The following is a 19,895-nucleotide window of genomic DNA, read 5'->3' on the forward strand; positions in this document are numbered from 1 at the left end:
AATAAATAAAGTCGTCATTTCCCGCGAAGTTGACGTCTTATTGGTATTAAAAAAAGATTCCAACACATAGCATGCTTCTACAAAGAGTGAATTAAAATTGCTAGCATCTGTGAAGAACAGTTGCTGAGAAATCTTTGACGAGAATTGGTTTGAAAATTTAGACAAAAAATAAAGGAAGTCGTCATTTCCCAGGAAGTTGACGTCCGACTAATACAAAAAAATCCCAACAAATGGCATGCCTAATCAAAGAGTATGTTACATTTTTAGCATCTGTGATGAACAGTTGCTGATAAATCTTTGACGATAACTTGCTAAAAAAAAATTACGCTAAAAATAATGTAATCATTATACAGGAAGTTGACGTCTGATTAGTACAGAAATATATCCTGTACATACACACATCATGCCTTAACAAAGAGTGCGTTTAACTTTCAAGCACCTACTATGAATAGGTGTTGAGAAAAATGACACATACGTTTTTGTAACGGACAGGCAGACACAGACAAGGTTAAAATAGTATACCCACCTCTCCTTCGGAACGAGGATATTACAATCTGTGGAGGGTGGCAAACATCGAGAGAGAGAGAGAGAGAGAGAGAAAGAGAGATAGATAGATAGATAGATAGATAGATAGATAGATAGATAGATAGATAGATAGATAGATAGATGGATTGAAGGACGAACGGACGGACATGCAGATATCCTTCTGTTTCTGCAAAGTCAAAGTCGAGACATACGTCGTTTTATCGACTTAGGATTATTACGCTTTCCTCTAAATTTGAACATCAACTTATCAATAGCATATCCTTTTAAAGGGTAGGTCAATTTTTTAAAAAAACTTTTTTTTTATGTGACGAATTATACATTCTAGTGTTTGAATCTGGTTTTATTATCAAGCGCTGATAAGCGCATCTAGTTTAATTAAGTATTTAAATATTTTGAAATACATTTGCAATCTATTATTGTATTTTTCATATAAAAAAAATGACTGCAAATAAAAAATATTTCGCGCAAGACCATATTTGATAACTACTTAACGACAATCATTGTTATAATAACGAAATACGGTATTTTGGAACAGAAAGGTATGGTAAGTATATCTTTATTTTGAAATTATTTTATTCTTTGTATATTCTGACTGGAAACAAAAAATTAATATGTTTATTTGTAAAAAAAAAAAAAAATCCAGCTGCGTTTATAAACCATTTCTATAAGCCTTGTATAGCACCTAGAATATGCTTTGCTAAAAATAATGTTAATTACATTTAACAACATGAATGTATTATGTTGTGTACATTATTTGAAAATTGGCTGATATAATTAGGCATATCGTCATATCCTTAAACATATTGATTACATTTTCGTAAGTTTTAGGAATTTTGTTCTTATATTCTTTAATTCTAAATGTTCATTGAACAAGTTATATTTAAAGATTGAAGTATGAAAAAAATACTCACTTAATACCATAGTGGATTGATCGTTTTTACTTTACTTAACACCTTTACACTAATTTATGTATATTATTTTTACAAACTAGAATCGATTATTAGCAATGAATCTAGCTTACACACTCTAAACATTTTTTTTTTGTAATTTTAGGAATGTGCATCACATGTGGACATTTCTGAGATAAACTGTATGCGATCAGCAATTCAAAGTATTTTTATGAAGGGACAAAAGGCTAGAATCTTAACAGAACAAATAATATTACATGAGATACATATTAATCGCTAAATTTGATACATTTATGCTTTTTAGATATATATGCCCGTATTTGTTAGTCTTTAAAGGATTTTTATCACGTTTTCAAAAAAGTTGAGAATCAAACAAAAATACCTTTTAATAACAAATAATATTGATCTAGCATGAAATAAGCATCACAAACGGACGCAATTGTCTTTTAAAAGGGTCCTAAATTGGAGCTCTCGCAGTTAAAATTTCCGCTAATGAGATAGGGGTCACGTGGTACTGTGTGACGTCATAAGTGTCAATTCTTGAGAGTTTTATAGAAGTACTTGCGGGCTCTGTAATCTGGTAATCAGCTGGTAATGGCGCCGTAGGAAGTTACGAAGTCTTTCTCGCTAAAAAAAAAAAAGCTTACCTGGCCTTAATAAATTATTTTTGCCTTAAGAATAACACATTTAATAATAGAGATATTCAAATAAATGTTTATATGTGTACAACTTTACACAGGTGCGAGTGTGGATCATGCGAGGTGATGCCCACTGAAGCAGAGTGCATTTGTTGCTCAGAGATACCAGTCATTGACCACATCAGAGACTCCTTCGGTATAGAGTGCATCACTCAGTACCAGATATTTATAGACAACTGCTCGAACATTCGAGTTTTAGAGGTCAGCCTTTATGACTATATCCATCTGATGGGCCCATTGATGACAATGAACCAATTAATGAGTAAGTATTCTCACACCTGATCATGCTTACGAAAGAGAGAAATATAATTGTGCATTTCATTGAAACCAAACTTTATTCAAAATAATGTATATTCAGTCAACAGAAAAATCTGTCTGTTTATTGTTTATTGTATATACATTTTAACAACCAAAAAATACATATACCAATAACAATAAAATTCTACTATCAGAGTCTACAGATATGTTGCATTCAGGAGGTTTGTCTTATGGGTTTGGCAGCGACTAGGCAAGGGGAATCGAAAAATCCTTCCAGCATGTGTTGTTTCCAAGATAAGGGACATCTTCCCGTCTGAGCAGTATACCGGTTTCAAGTATACACGCCCTATTTAGAACACTCAATGACTGAACCTGGAACGACCCGTAGCTATCAGATCTTCTTTTACAAAGCCCTCAAATCCTAACGTCAGTGCTGGCGGGCAATATCCAAGGGACACGTGAGTGTCGTCATTGGACTGAGTGTATGAGGGATGCTGTCTTCGTCGCTCGCATAGATTTATCCAGAGGATATCTACATAGTCTGTGAAAAAGAAAATTGATCATGTAGTTTTAATCACATCAACAATGAAATTTGTAAATTATCAAACTGTGATGTAGTGCGTTATAAATATGTGTTGAGCGGAATAACAAATTAAAAAAATTGTGTATGTTCTGTTTTAAACTGACACATACAACATTATGAGTAAAGAATTTATATGTCAATACGACAGGCAAATAAGAACATACCAAATGTAACTGCTGTTTTGTTGGGCTTTACAACAGCTTGGGTCCCTTTTTTCCCCTTTGGATAGCTGATCTGCAAACGTGCTACCCCATCTTTGGTTGTGGCCTTATGACGTTGTCCAGTTTCATTAAAATGGAGTGCAGAAACAAATAGTCTGTAAATAAATGGAAAAAAAAATTGGTAAACTTGTACATTAACTCTTTAATTCACAAGTGAGAATATTTAAAATATATATTTTTTTTACGAAAAATATTCTCAGATGATTTTTGAACTGATGATCATTGAAACATACCTTCCATCATAGCTGGGTAGAAAAAGTGGGTGTTTTTTGGTGCAAAGGAATTCACGACGCTATGATACATTTCTAACCCGTATGTCTGATGGAGGGGAGACAGCTTGCCTACATCTCTTGTCAAGTATCTGCTCTCCACAACTTCCCTGAAGAGTTTGTGAGCTCTTGATCCTGTTAATTTATATATTCAGATGTAAGATGTCATGCAATTGCCTTTTAAGGTGGTTACTTTTATTAGTCAGTATATGTAAGTTCAAATTGTAAGACTCTTATTTATTTACCAAAAAACATACCCTCTTTCAGCCACAACCTCTCCTCATTGAGCAGTTCATGTTCACAATGTTCATGCTGATTTGAAAACATGCTGGACAAGGGAGGACCATTTTTGCACCTTTAGTTCACTGTCCCCACCACAGGATGCAGCTACCCAGTAACAGTGGTTCACTGAGGACTTGATCCAGGGCCTAATGTTGCCGCAATCTCTCTTCTTTGATGCTGTCTCCAGTTTCTTAGAGATTACTAAATAAAATTATTAGTTTCTTTAAATAACATTATGACACTCTCAGGGAACCTATTGCATTTTCATTTGTGTTTAAAAACTATTCTTTTCATTTTACTACAATTCATAATATGTACATGAGCTTTGTCTGTTAAAATAATTACTTAATACTCGCATATGTCAAAACTCCAAATTTATGAATATCATCAAAATTTACCTTTAGCCACATACCACACATCGAAGAAGTGGTTCTTGTCTTGGTGATCCTCTCGCATGTATTTCTTTATCATACCATGTCGATCAGTGACAAGATTTTCAATATGTAGACCTGCGTCTTCTAGGTGTTTCAGCCCTCTCTTTAACCCCTCCAATACCATAATTTATGTATCCTTGTTTATGCTTATATTCTCAGAATATTAATAAACATAGTTGTATAGCTGAAAGGAATATAACTGTAAAATAAATATAACACTAATTATTCCCAATTATCAGCATAAATGTGAGTCAGTCGGTGTCCATTATTACGTAAATATATCTTAAAACAACACCAGCAGGAATATGTGAATATTGTTCCTTATTCCTTGGCGTCTCCTTTATGCAGCTAAATTTTGGTAGCGTATTCTCAATAAATACACTTGTATTCAAAGTGTGCTGAAAGTATACTCAAATGTAAATTTTACGGCTGTCTTCTATCATTGCGGTGTTGTAATAAGTATTCGATGAAATATTATATTTCGCTTACATTGTTTTTATTGGTTTTGTTTTGATTTGTTTTGTTTTGTGGTTTTTTTTGGGGTCTAGTTTGTTGTGTTTAACTTTTTTTGCAATATTGTTTTATACGTTAAAGAATGTAAATATCGTATATTTATAATAAACAATTTCAAAAACGTTATATCAGGTTAATAAATGTCTGTTGTATTTTGCAAATATGGTATGCTATTTTAATCAGAATCGTACATTAAGCGGAAGAGGTAATTATAAAGTACGACTGTCTACATATATTTCTTAAATTAAACCCTTGATACTATCCACTAAACGTTCTTGAATACGTATTGAGGTCATACAAATTTGACATTTTACAAATCATAGCGAAATATATAATCTTCAATCCTAATATGAGATGACCATGAACAGATAAAACTAAAAACAATGTTGTCACGTTGTATCTAGTAGAGTCAAGAGCATACAAGTATATAGTTAATTATTGTGTGCGCTATGCACATTCCACTGAAGATTAATATGCCGAACGACCTGCTCTGGTTATGTATATGATACTGGTGTTCAATTATTTGAAGCTACAAACCATAAGGCGACACTTTTTGGAACGGAAATTGGTTATTAAACATTACTAAGGTAATGATACATTGATAAAGTGTTTCTGAACATGTGAATGTTCTTGCCTAATAGAATACCGCAGTCAATTTTCTTATTAAAGATATGACGAATAAATACTTGATAATGTGGTGATCAGTAAAGAAAAGGTCAATCAACAATTTTTCGATTGGCAAAATTGTTGACTCCAATAAACCGCAATAAATACTGAAAAGGATCTTATACCTCTGATATCTATAAAAGAAGAAAGTTCATTACAAATAGCTATAAGATATTACTGATCTGAAAGGACTTGTTCCTATGAAACGACCTCCTCGCGCTTACGTAAGCCAACGAAAGATTTTAATATACGTTGTAGAACTTGGTTATCAATCGTTGTAAAATAAATTAAGTCCAGGTTAAAGAATGAAACGAAAAGTTAGGAAAATATCATTAAATTTGAATCATTGATTTTTGTGTTCTAAACTGTGTTGCAAGGTTTCTTAAATAAAAATGTCTTCAATTAATATGTTGTAATCAATAAATTAAGCATCAAAATCTACTTCCTTCAATTATTTTTAAAAAGGCAACTAAGTTTGGATTTCTTGAATTCTAAATGTTTATGGTCTGTGTCATCACAAATACTATAAACATGGTTACACTAAAATATTGCTTTTATTTCTGCGAATGTATTCATATACATTTTGGGTTTTACATCTTAGCTAGATAAATAATATTGGAATGGAATGATAAATAAACACAAAAGGGCTGTATTATTTGTAACGCTTACCTAAATACATAGAGTATCTTTTACAACATAAGAACAAACTTTAACAAAGTCACAAGTTAATGGGCGATAACGCTACCGTTAATATGTACATATAATAAGAAACAAGAAAAAGATAACAAGTTGTACCTGCAATTAGAAAGCAGGAAGTAAGTACTGCTAAAACAGTTGTACCTCTTAACGATAAGGTATTTAGAATACATAAAGAAAATTAAACGATGAAAAATGGACAAAACATCTCTCTCTCTCTCTCTCTCTCTCTCTCTCTCTCTCTCTCTCTCTCTCTCTCTCTCTCTCTCCACGTTGTGCAGAACCTTTGTCTATATCTTTTATAATAGGATTTATATGATAAGATAAAAGGAAAATGGATACACGCTAAAAATTAAAAGGACATTGTAAATAAATTGATCATCCTTTCAGATATTACAAAAATATACTTACATCAACCAATTTCCGTTTGTTCTAGATGTTTGTTTGCATTGTTATGAACATAAATATGTTCCTTTCTTTACACTATTTTTACTTCCTTGTGTTAGTGTGCTCTTCGTACAAATCAATTTAAATCCTCATTTAAGCCGATGTTAAATAAAAATATTTTTAGTAGTAAAACAGTACTGTTACAAAATGGTACATGTTTTTATTTTCTGTAATGTCTGTTTATCTTTTTCTCATAAATTTCCCTGTATTAGCTTGTTCCTTGTACTGCTTCAAATAATTTTTTTTATTTAACAACGAAAATAAATAGGTGTTTCAAATTAGTTGTCTCCATCGTATTATTAGTGTCATTTCATTTTTTTTAATAAGGCTACACATTTTTGATTCTTAAAAAAATATAATCAGTTTAACTTACGTTATTTATACCAAAAAAATAATTTCTTACTTAATCTTAGAATATTTTCTAATAATATGAAATAAGCATAAAAAAAACAATTTTATGTGAAGGCCAGATAAATCTTAGAACATAAATACCTTAGGTTTTAGAAAGTTATTCAAAAAGGTTTAACATATAAAATTATTTTGACGAGCGGTTTAACAAAATAATTTTTTACCGGATAATTATCTGTGTCCCAAGGTGGAATTCTTGCAACTGCAATATTACAATACAATAGGTCAGCTCCGTATGAATTTTTTCATTCAAACTTAACAGCCATATATCTCAAATTTACAAATTTTAAATTTCAACATTGTGACACAAATAAGTAATGTACCTGAATCTGACAATATCTGTTAAATGTTAAACAGTGTTAATATTTAAATTTACTGATTTTTTAAAATACTAAATGCACTTCTCAATAGCTTCTTACATGTAAAACCATTTAATACACTAAAATGTGATTCTTGTGGATGATTCCATTAAGTTTTACATTCTCATTCAAACTGTTTAAAGTTATTTGATTTCAATGACAGCGTTAGCACACAAGAACACAAATGCATGTGCGATAATTTTTCTTTCAGGGACAAAGGAGTGTGTCGTTATTATTATCTTATCTAAACCAGTATGAGGTAAGAAGAAGGAATTGTTTGAAAAAAAAAAACCTTAATGTTCCCCTCCTATTGCACACTCATACACAGACAGAGACCAAAGAGCACAATGCTTGACATACATAAATATTGAACAATTAATAATGAAAAATAATACAATAGTAGTAAACAAAAAGCATAAAACTAAACAGTGTCAAAAACCGAGTGTGTGTTTACATCTTCTACATAAAGATTTTTGATGATGTACAATTGATGAGCAAAATAAAGATCTTAAAAAAGAAGGAGGAGTTACTAGTATTCAGACAAAAGATGTACCCTATATGGAATACTTTGCACAGAAATGATTCAAATAAACTGATGTTTTTCCCCCTTGAATTCTTCTTATAATTAACAAAAAAGGAGCAAGTACTATGCGTATCTCTGATAAATATTCAATTTGTTTTATAAAAAAGGACTTCCTAATTTGAAATCTTGGGAGGAGGTATCAAGGTGAGTGTGTATCATTTATGCAATATTTTGCAAAAATAAAACCAAAAAAACCATGATGTCACAACATTGAATAAATTCAAATCGTATAAGTTGCTATAACTAATACCAACCGTTTCTGATGCAAGATCTTGATCTAGATACAGCGTTAACATGAATAAAAAGAATACTTCCAGGTTCTTTCTGAAGTCTTCCTTCAAAATGGGCACTCTCCGGTGCACTTGCATAAATGATGGTAGGACGGAAGTGTACATACGCATTATTATTCCTCGATTGTTTGATCCGATGAACTTTCTAAATTCTAAAATAAAAAGATATTTAAAAATTGTAGCATAGCATACAGATTGAATAAATCTTATGTACAAAAAAAAATCATATGTCGCGATTACTACCGAGTCTTGTCATTTAGTGCCATAACCTCACCGACATAACTTTGTATTTGATTTATCGGAATAATACACTGGATTAGAGAAGATTTTCAAATAATTACTGCGTTCATTTAGAGCCCCACTTAAACACTAGAACCCCCCACCAGGGTGCTATAGAATTTACAGTTTTGGAAGAGGCACCTCTTTCTTATCAAAACCATGTACTTATAGATCATTTGGTCAATACTCAGGAGCAGAAGAGATGATTTCCAAATAAAATAGTGTATTTTCACTTTATATTGATTAGATTTCAACCCTAACACAAGAACCCCCGACCTAAAAAAATCACAATTTTGAATGAGGCAATCTTCCTCATCATTATTTTTTACTTAGATCATGAGCTAAATACCAAAGATCAGAGGAAAAGATTTAATGATATTGTCACTATATAATCATTAGATTCCGTAATATTGCCGGAACCCAGGAGGACATGAATTTCACAATTTAGTAGGAAGCTTAATGCTTTTTACAAGCATGCCAACAGGTTGACAGCTTGATGTCCAGGATAAAGACATTTTTAAGATTGTATTAAATTTGATGGTTATAGCCCCACTCCTCGGGACCTTAGGGGGGGGGGGGGGCAGGGGGCATGCATTTAACAACGCTGTTCTCTTTCCTTCACCCACAGATGATATATGCTAAATTTGGTTGAAATTGGTTCCTCAAGTTCCAAAGCAGAAGCTGGAATGTTCAAAAGTTTACGAACGACGGACAAAAACAGATTGCCAGAGAAAATGTAAAAAACAAATTCATTATAAGCTTTTTGCAAAATTTGATTTAAGGCCATCTTTACACATATTTGAAACAATATGTAATAATATTTTGTAACTTAAGGTCAAGATCTATTGAATGAAATTTGCCAACGGGTTTATGAATTTCAAGATATAAATTGTTTTAATGATGCTTCATAACAATATCTGTGTTTCATAGGATGTACCGGGTAAGTGTTTGGTAAACACAGTGAAAACGTATGTTTTAAACAACCATTTTCCATTAAAATGAAGGATGAAAGAAACTATAGGCATTCTAAATATAACTTATTAGCTTAAAGTTGACAAGCACAGAAAGTTGTTTTTTATTACTTTCACATTTCATTAAAAATGGCAGTTTGAAACATGATCTTATTTCACCATAAATAAATATCTAATAACAAATTGTAGTTAAAGACAGAAACCAGAACAAAAGGGCCAAAGTTAACTGAAATGTATATCATTTTATTGCTGCACTTTTGTTGTCAACGTTATTTCCATTATGCTGGGTAGCCATATGTTGTGCATTGGATTTTTTTTTAGCTTTTTCCGGTAAAATACCAAATATAAATTCTTCTCAATACGTTTAACAAAATATAAATATTTCAAGGGATTGTTTGTCATTCTCTTTTTCTTCACTTTATCAAAATGTATCATAAATCAAACGTCCGGACAGCGTGTCGCTTCTATATTGCTAATTTCGAATTGCTAATTCGACGTTCCCCATGCAATCGTTATGATATGATATCACAGACGGTGTTATTCCGCAACCAACGGACTCTGACGTCCATATCGCCACGATACGATCGAACTTTTGTACAGACCATTGGACTTTCGCGTGACCATTGAACAAATCTAGAAAACTAGAGGGTATCCAGCATAAGAGCAAATATTTACATTCAGCACATTAACATGATACAATGATATTTTTAAAAATCATTTTTGCAATTTCAGTTTTGTTTTTGTTCTTTTTTTAAGCTAATTTTTAATTACTTTCAAGATAATTTACTTATAAGATAAAATTCAATAATAGATTTTGGAAAACATCTCACGTGGTTTAAAAAGATTGTGCTGGATTTTAGTTTATTTACAAAACGTATGAGTAAACATAATAGATTTTATCTGCATCCGTCAGTCAATCTGGCTGTCTGTCTGTCCCACCTCAGTTTTCCACACTGTTTTCTTTATGCGTTTGAGGAATAATACGAAACTTGTTGAACAGCTTCAAAATGTCAAACAACAGATCAAATTTACACTTTTGTAGCATCTGGTTGACATATTTTAGAGAAAATTAATTTGTTATATTCCAATTATTGTAAATGTTCGGGTTTGTTATCGGGTACGTTGTGTATTGAATAAACGAGGCCAGTATGTAGTAAGTAATAATATCGTGCGTGCCTTGTACCATTCCCTATATTATTTCTAACAAAAATGTTCTGTAAAATAGTGTCAAGCATTGTGTTGTAAATTTAATTATCAGGTTTTTGGGGGTGTATTACATGTATTATAATCGGGTTGGTTATTGGGTTGGTCTGTTTAACTGTTTGGTTTGATTCGGGGTACAGAAATTGGTAAGAAATAAATGATATTGTGCATAGCAGTGCACATATTTCAACAGCGAATACTTAAAGGACTTAGCGAAATTACAGAAAATAAAATACAGTGTATAGTTTTACTCATTTTGTATTTAATTTCTATATTATTGTAACTATATTGTTTGAATTTCCTTTGTTCTTTTATCTCTGATGAAAGCATAACATCATGTTTAAAATAGTTTGAAATAGTTGTATGCTTCGAATTTTTCATAGAATAATACAAATCGGTAGGGGAAGTGTATTGCTTATGCAATACTCTCAGAATGCCTGTTCATATTGCTTTCAGTTTGTCTATTATATAGCAATTTTTGAACTTGATATTGCGTTCATATGTTATAAAGTATCGGGTACATTTAAGAGAACACCATAGGTTCGGTGTGAGAAGTACCATTCATAAGTAAAATTACTTTGCATTTGCAGAAAGTGAAAAAAAATGACTCTCTTTATTAATTCATGGAAAAAGTAATTCGGATACCTACATTTACACAATGTAAAATGTCAATATTTAGCCTGTTTAATACCATTTTTGGAGAGACTGTAGACATTCTAGATATATTTCATGAGTCAAAAATGTACAAACCGCCAAAACAATTTACCTATTTATTTATGTTTCGTAGAACATGACAAAGCAAATCATGATTATTTAGAGTGTTTGCCAACAATGTATTTCCAGACACACCACATTAAACAAAGTTATCATAAGCATGATATACGTGTCTACTTTTGTATTAATTAGAAATTAATCCTTCACATGAATGACACCGTTGATGCAATACGCATAGCAATTTATTTTAAAAAACCTTAAACATAATATCAGAGTGCTTTTACTTTCACACAAATCTACACTGAATCCACAACAAAAATAAAATTTGTCCCATCCCTGCCGAATAAATTGTCATTAAAGGGATTGCATATGCAATGTTTCCTTTTTTTTGGTTTACTAATGTATCTTGGTTATGTTTAATATCGAAAAACGAATACTATTGGACAACAATGTGTTAATCAAAAGCAAGGTATATGTTCTTCTATTGGTGTGAACTACTTTTGCTGTCCTGTGTACATTTAACTAGCCACAAAAGTCTGTGATGGACAAAGGACACAGTCAATACTGACATTCTTCAATTGTCTCCCGAACCTGAACTATCACAAAGTCATTAAAATGTGGGTTGCCGCCTTCATAGCTTTGCAATTAACCTGTTTCTTGATTTTTACAACCTATTGTTTATTAAAACTCAGTGTGTCAAAGCTAACATTTTTTTCCCACAACCTTTTGTTATATGTACTTCGAAGTTGAACAATTGGTAAATATAAACATATTTTGTTCACAACTCTACGTCTATATGTATAAACTATGTAAGCATAAAACGGAGAAGTTGAAAATATTCTAATCTGGTTTGAACAAAGTATAGAGCATGAGAAGAAATTAGGCTGTAATTAGTAGATTCAGGAGCAGTTAAGGTGCACTGTCAAGTATCTTGTTTGCTCAACATACTTATTATCCTGGAGATTGACTGCATTATTTACACCATTTAAGTTATCATTTGTAAATATAACTGTACCAATTTGTAGCCCTACAAATCATAAGGTAACTGTTTTCATGGGTTTTCGTTGTTTTCTTTTCTTTTTAGTTTTCTTGAGAGTGCTAAATTAACATTCCCAATATATATTTTACATTAGTTTATTTTATGTGCATATCACTAATTTCATACAAGAGGACAAAAGGCATTAATGGTCACCCGAGTAGCATAAAACGCATACACAAACTTGTCGAGGAGTCTCATATATTCATTTAGGTGGGTTTCATTCTGGAGTAGAACAATACTAAATTTGTAATGACGACCACATCCCTGCCTGAAATCTTTCAAAAAGAACTATGAAACCTATAATTTTGGCGAAACTTAAAAATTAGTTTGTATTCAGTTTTCCTTTCAGGTGTGTGGGAGTAAAAAAAGATAAGTTTTAAACATTATATGCATTAACACCTATACATCTATTTTGGCTCTGCCCTAGAGTCAAAACCCAAATTCCAAGAGGACATGAAAATTAAAATTTTAGTAGAGGACTTCCTGGTAAACATAATTATGAAGTCAGTTTTTCATACAGATGTGTGAGAATAGAGAAGAAAATTTTAAAACATTATATGCATTAACACTATATTGCCGACCCCCCCCCCACCATGTCCTGAACCCTTGACCCAGGAGGCATGACTTTCACAATAAAGGTAGAAGAGTGTGGACATAATGTATTCAGTTTTTGCCCACATATTTTGGAGTAAAGAAGATATTCCAAGATTTAATATATTTTTACTATATGGCCATATTGGCCCCACCCTAGAGCCTGAACCCCTGTAACAATGGGACAAAAATGTTGTAGAGGGCTTATTTAACATCATAATAATACATTTAATTTTTAATAAATATAAATGGGAGTAGAGAAAAATATTTTCTTAGATTAAATACATTTTTAATAATAAGGCCATATTTGCCCCACCATAGAGCCAGAACCCCTGACACAGGGGCAGTGAATTTCACAATTTTAGTTGAGGGATGCATGGGTATCATAATCATGCATTTAGTTTTTAACAAATATATATGGGAATAAAGAAGGTGATTTTCTAAGATTTATTATATTTTTAGTATATGGCCTTATTAGCCCCACCCTATAGCCAGAACCCCTGACACAGAGGCCATAAATTTCACAATTTTGGTAGAGGGCTTCATGAACATAATAACCATGAAACCAGTATTTTCCTTTCATGTGTGGAAGTAGAAATGATTTTTTTTGAACATTTGGCTTTTTTGGCATATTTGGCCCCAATTGTGGTGCCCCGGGGCTGATAGTGCCACGAAACTCACAATTTAGATTTATCTTACCATAGGGATGCCTCACACAAAAAATGGTTATAATTAACTTTGTAGTTTTTAAGAAGAAGTTAAAAATGTAAAATTGTTAACACACGACGCACGACGCCGGAAGTAAACGGATAGCAATATGTTACATTAGTTTCCTCAGGTGACCTAAAAATACAGTTGCTACACTTTATAAATGATCACCCTGACAGATCAGTGAACAAATTGTCGATTGTTATTGGCGAAATTAGAGAGGTTAAAATGTTAACATGTACAGGTACGAGTATAGCTACAAGTATGTTTATTTGTTTTAAAAAGTGGTTATGTTTAAATACCTGTAAGTGTACGTAAAGTGGAAGCAAACATGAAAATAAGGGAAAAAAAACATTTTCGGGATGTTCGTTGTTTTTAAATCAGTTTTATGACTTTGATATAACTAAAAGCAATGTCGTCCTCAAATTATCGTCTGTTTTGCATAAAACGTCTAATATACACAAGTCTACGAAAGCCGAGAAGGATCATTCGAGATTCGAGATTCAAAATACGAGATTCGACATACGAGATTCAAGATTCGAATTTTGAGATTCAATATCTAAATTAACCAATCAAATCATGGATCTGAAACCTGTATCCTAGCAACATCAAACTGTTCTATTTAAAGACCATTCGTACATGCTCTTTCCTACAAATAACTGTCTTAATAGCTCTTATATAGTGGCTATAAAATTGTTAAATTAACATTGATAAATTAACCCCACACAGTATAAACAATTAAATTAATGATAACACTGTGGAATTTGCGAATCTATGTAATTTTGTTTGTCCTGTATGTATTTTACCCCCGAACCATTTTACCCCGTTGTGTATTCGCCCCAACTGTGTAAAAATCGGCTCGTGAAGAAAGATTTGTTTAATCTAAATATAAATAATTAAAACTGAGTGTGGTTTTAGCTATGAAACGAAATTCAATGTTCAATGAAATAATTGACATGTCAAAATTTAGGTTATGATAAAGTTTTAAACCATAGAAGGTATAATGATTTACAACCACAAAGACAACAATCAAGATAGGATTAGTGTATTGTAAGGTATCAATGCCATTGCCTATATGAGAGAGAGAGAGAGAGAGAGAGAGAGAGAGAGAGAGAGAGAGAGTTTTTTGTCTCAAATTCAATTTTGATTTAGAATTTCAAATTGATTTGATTTGATACATTATTATATAGACAATAATTAAGCCTCTTAAAGGAGAAAAGGAAAAGAGAGGAGGTACATTGTAGCTAGGGTAGGGCAGATACATACTAGCAAGCTTTAATTTCAACGGTGTTAGCGCACCTTTACATCGACTCTCTCTCTCTCTCTCTCTCTCTCCTCTCTCTTTCTCTCATCATCTAGCATTTTTGTTTCCGTGAGGGGGTTTGGGATATTCGTAATGTCTTACATTAGCTAGCGAAAATGATTAAAAAAAATTAAATGTGTGCGGATGTTGTACTCAATAATCTGTTTTCAGTATATAAATTTCAGGGGAGGGGGGTAGGGGATGCTATAGTCCTAGTTTAATTTGTCAGTTATTCTGTCCCCACTTCGTTTTCTCTTCGTTTGGCTCGGCAAATTAATTTCAAACTTTCTGTGTAGCTCTATAACGATGCACTATAGATACATTATGAGTAGTTTTACTTTTGATAAATAGGTATTTATCCGTACTTAATTTTAAATTTGACTCTTATAATCGGATTTAATGTTCCAATAAATACAGGGTAGGAAAGAGTAGACGGGACTTTTTTGCGCATATCCCACTGTACCATTCATTCAACACAGGTATTAGCACTCATCGAGTTCGACTTGCTTTCCTTTTTTATCCACTGGTTTTAAAGCTATTAATTTTTGAAAATATTTCGAATTTATGGCCTGATTATATATAAATAAGAGCTTCGCTGGTGCATCTTTTTACCCAAATGGACCAAAATATAACCAAATGAATGTAAGAATTTTGACAAAATTTGTTTTAAACGACTCATTTTTCAATTCTAATCGGGCATGTCATTTAGAAAAATCTTGAACCACACACATGTTTAGCAAATGAAACGAAAATTGTTTCATTTTTTTTAGGGGGAGGGTGGTGGTGCCGGTAAAGGACATGCATTGCTTGTGGCAGTTGGGCTATACTCTCATTTGCTAAAATAGGTAATACTACATATTGATATAAAATGAGAGTTTCCAATTACACTGTACATAGTTTCTATCATGCATTTTGACCCGTGCAATTGTTTAAACAATTTTCAAAGCATTTAATGTAATTCAACCGATCATTTTTGGAATTTATTTTTCTGGATCCCCGCCTGATAGGATCGCCTCCTTGTATACTAGTATTCGAATTACATGTACGTTGACCATATGTACACATTACCTTAATCGGCTTTGTTATGTGACGATAACATTTGGTTATTATTGTATTTGCAGGATAGGTTACAAAAAACAACATATTTGTTGGTTTTTGCACTGATTATTTGAAATAATTTGCCGCCATGTTCTATGCGTTCCCCACAATACTCACAGTTTCTTTATTTGGTGTTCTGTGTGTATGGCGACAAATTGGCAAAGCACCACTTGCTCCTTGTAGCTTCACCTTGATTACATTTTATCTGGCTAAGTGTAATTTTGTAGTATTAGTAGTATATAAAGTACACACATTTTTGCACTGCATATTACATCTTTAGAGAGTTACTTACATACAAAGTAAACATTTGTATGATTTATATGTAAGTATTGTCAATTTTGGTGCGGGGGGATGGGGGGGGGGGGGGGTAGGAGACTACAGAGAAACTTAACTTGGCTGTGATACATATGCCTGTCTATATCTTCTGTTCTTTCTTGTTGATATATCAATGAATGAAGTATAACAAAATACAACAATTAATTTTGAAAAATTCATGCACAATCAAATTGAATTTTTTAAAAAGTTTTACTTCTCTGCACAAGAAATCGGCAATGTGAACAAACTGGCACTCTATCATCCCTACCTTTAATTATAGAGAGTATGCATCCTTTTATATTGAAAACAATGTCAAAGTAAGACTCATAATAAGTTGTTTACGGAAGAAAAGGAAAAAAAATGTATTAATTAATACTTCGGTATGATGTGATACTATCTCAATGATTAGTTTATAATCATAGTATTAGTGTATGCCTGTAAACATACATAAAAACGATAAGTAATGCTTATATTTATTGGTGAAACCGGACTGATTATTTATATTTCGATTTTTTAGATACTAATCTTCATGTGCGGATCTAGAAAGAAGGGGGTCAGGGGGTCTGGACCCCCTCCTCGGGAAAATTGGAGCTTAATAAATTTACATAGTAAAATTATTTAAAATTGGCCTAGGACCCCCCTACAGAAAAACTTTGCTCCGCTTATAAAGTTTCTACCTTAACCGCATTTTTACACAAAAGGGGTGAATAAACCCGGGGTTTAAATCATTGGTGGTGAAATACCCCAGGGTTCAAACGCATCAGGTGGAAATGCACCAGGCAAACAAAATCACTTAGATCTGCGAAGCACACTGTATTATTACTAGTCTACTTAAATATTCTGTGTAAAAATAAATACAAATAATTATTTAGCTAGCTAGGGAGAAGTGAACATAGCATTTATTTCAATTTGTAAATAAGAGCATGTACGAATGATCTTTATTTAGAACAGTCTGATGTCGCTAGGATACATATTTTCAGATCCTTGATTTGATTGGTTAATTTAGATATTGAATCTCGAATTTCGAATCTCGTATTTTGAATCTCGAATCTCGAATGATCCTTCTCGGCTTTCGTACAAGTCTATATTTTCATAAAAAATATATAACCTGCTTTCCCACAGGAATACATTGAATTGAATCAAACAGCAGGTAAACTGCCCGTATATGTTACATGTATTTCGTCAACTCAAATAATATGATAAAGAAAACCTTGGATGTTGACACTTTTGAAGAATTGTTCAATAAACATTCAGAGGTCACTAGCTTAAACACAAGGTAATTGATCTTATTTTCGAGTGAAAAATAGCACTTCAATAGTAGCGCTATATTGAACAACAGTAAGTTCTTCGTTCTGTTTTTTTTAACCCCAGAGTAATCATAATCTATAACAATTAATTATTACCATTATGAATACTAACATTCAACTGCCATTTTTGTTGTATACGTGTTAGGGCGCAGACCAAATTATAACCAAATGTTCTTTCGAAAAAGACAGTATACCTTTCCTTATCTCGCTCATCAAATTTATTTTAATTTGGTTTAAATGAGTAAAAAAGTATAGCTAACTAATTTTCCATCCGTGCAGGTATTAAAAAAGACACAGGATGAATTACCATCTTTAAGTTATCCTTAAAGATAGCTTAAAGATAGGTTACAGTCGATCTTTAAGCCACCATTAAGCCATATGTGTTGCTTAAAGATGATTTAAAGAAAGCGTAAAGATGGCTTAAAGGCAGCTTAAAGACAATCTTTAAGGCACATTTAAGCGACCTTTAAGGACAACTTATAGGTCCTTAATGTCAAAACTTCTTTAAGCCACCTTTAAGCTACCTTTAAGCCACCTTTAAACCACATTAAAAATCGTTTAATTCAATATTGTGCTTTATTTACCAACAAAATTTATTAACTTTATGATAGAAAAGGTATCAATGACGGTTTTTTGTTCTAGAAAATATAATGGAAAAAAATCAAAACGCCCAAGACGAGGATTGAACCCGGGACCCTTCGTTTACCAGCATCACATCACTTCCTCTGCGCCACGGCAGCTTCCATTTTTATTTTTATATCCTATATATTAGTCGATGTTAAGGTACTTCACTACACCTTCAAATAGTATCTCAAATCAGCATAAAATTACTTGATTTTGATAGACAGCATGATGGATAAGAAGTGTATATGTCAAAAAGGCGAAAAATTGTGCAATTTTGGATAAAAAATGATATTTTCATTCACTTCATTCAGTAAAAATGAACAAAAGCCCCAGGCGGATTCGAACTCATGATCTGCGGTTCACAAGCCTGATACCTTAACCACTGAGCTATGACGATATACATCTGAATCGATTGATACAAACAGTTTAACAAAACATTTAAATCGCCATATTGTGACGTAGTGTCTTAAAAAGTATAAGTCTAGGTGTAGTGAAGTACCTTAAATCAATATATTGAATGTGTATTTTTACTTGAAAAGATTTTGACTTCCATTCAGTTTTGTAACAATCAGTTATATTTAATTTATAAATAACATGCATGCATGAATGAAATACGGAACGTGGTCTTCAGTGAAAAACATATATTATACCTAAATGGAAAACTTACTAGTAGGCCTGCTTAGTTAATAAATTTAAACTGAATAGATAAACGTTCATTTAATTCATAGTTAAATGAAATGCAATGAAGAGGATGAAATAATTTCTATTATTAAATACATTAAAAATAACAGGGTATTAGTTTAACTCAATTTCCCGGTTTTCATGATCACGATGCCGTTCCAATATATTTAAATATTTAAGTATTAGTTCTACGCAATTTCCCGGTTTTCATGATCACGGTGCCGTTCCAATATATTTAAATATTTAATTGTATACATTATTTTCAGACTATCAATTCTATAACAATGTTTAAACAGCTAACGTCATATTTTTGGATAAATTTTCGTGTTAAAGTAAAAATTGCAGTTATGAGACCTAAAATGAAAGTGATAAACGTGAGAATGTTTTTATGCTTGAAACGAATGAATGATAGAAAAATCAGCTTGACAAATAAATATTTTTTCCTGGCATACGGCAAATATTTGTAAGCTTTTTCCTTGCTTATAGCTCACAAACTGACAAGCAAATTTCAGCTGATCAGAATAAATACGTTTCTAAAGCATTGTGTATTAAAAAGAGATTCGGGAATTTACTATAGGGTTTCATTATACACTCGTGGATAATACTTTTTTTATGTCGGACGGTATTATTTTTGTAAATAGAAGTTTACATTGTATTAATTAATGGGACGTAAACATATTGCAATCAGATTCCATAAATGTTGTATTGAGTGCATTGAACATTAATTACTTCGCAAATTGAAACGTTTAAAACACTGTAATATAAACTTAAACAATATGAAGAAATTTGGAAAGAAAATCTTTAACGTTCAATATAACGTTTGCATCCCCCTGCAGAGATATCCATGTGTCCTTTTTCTGTTTTAATACATTGTGTGTGTTCATTACATATGACATAATTT

At 32.1% G+C, this 19,895-nt stretch overlaps 1 pseudogene; it reads right to left on the bottom strand.

The window, feature by feature from the left end:
- Positions 1-3,277: 3,277 nt before the first annotated feature.
- On the bottom strand, positions 3,278-4,731 carry LOC128172463 (uncharacterized; annotated as a pseudogene).
- Positions 4,732-19,895: the final 15,164 nt, after the last annotated feature.

Source organism: Crassostrea angulata, chromosome 2, assembly GCF_025612915.1.
Source record: "Crassostrea angulata isolate pt1a10 chromosome 2, ASM2561291v2, whole genome shotgun sequence".
Classification (NCBI taxonomy): Eukaryota; Metazoa; Mollusca; class Bivalvia; order Ostreida; family Ostreidae; genus Magallana; species Magallana angulata.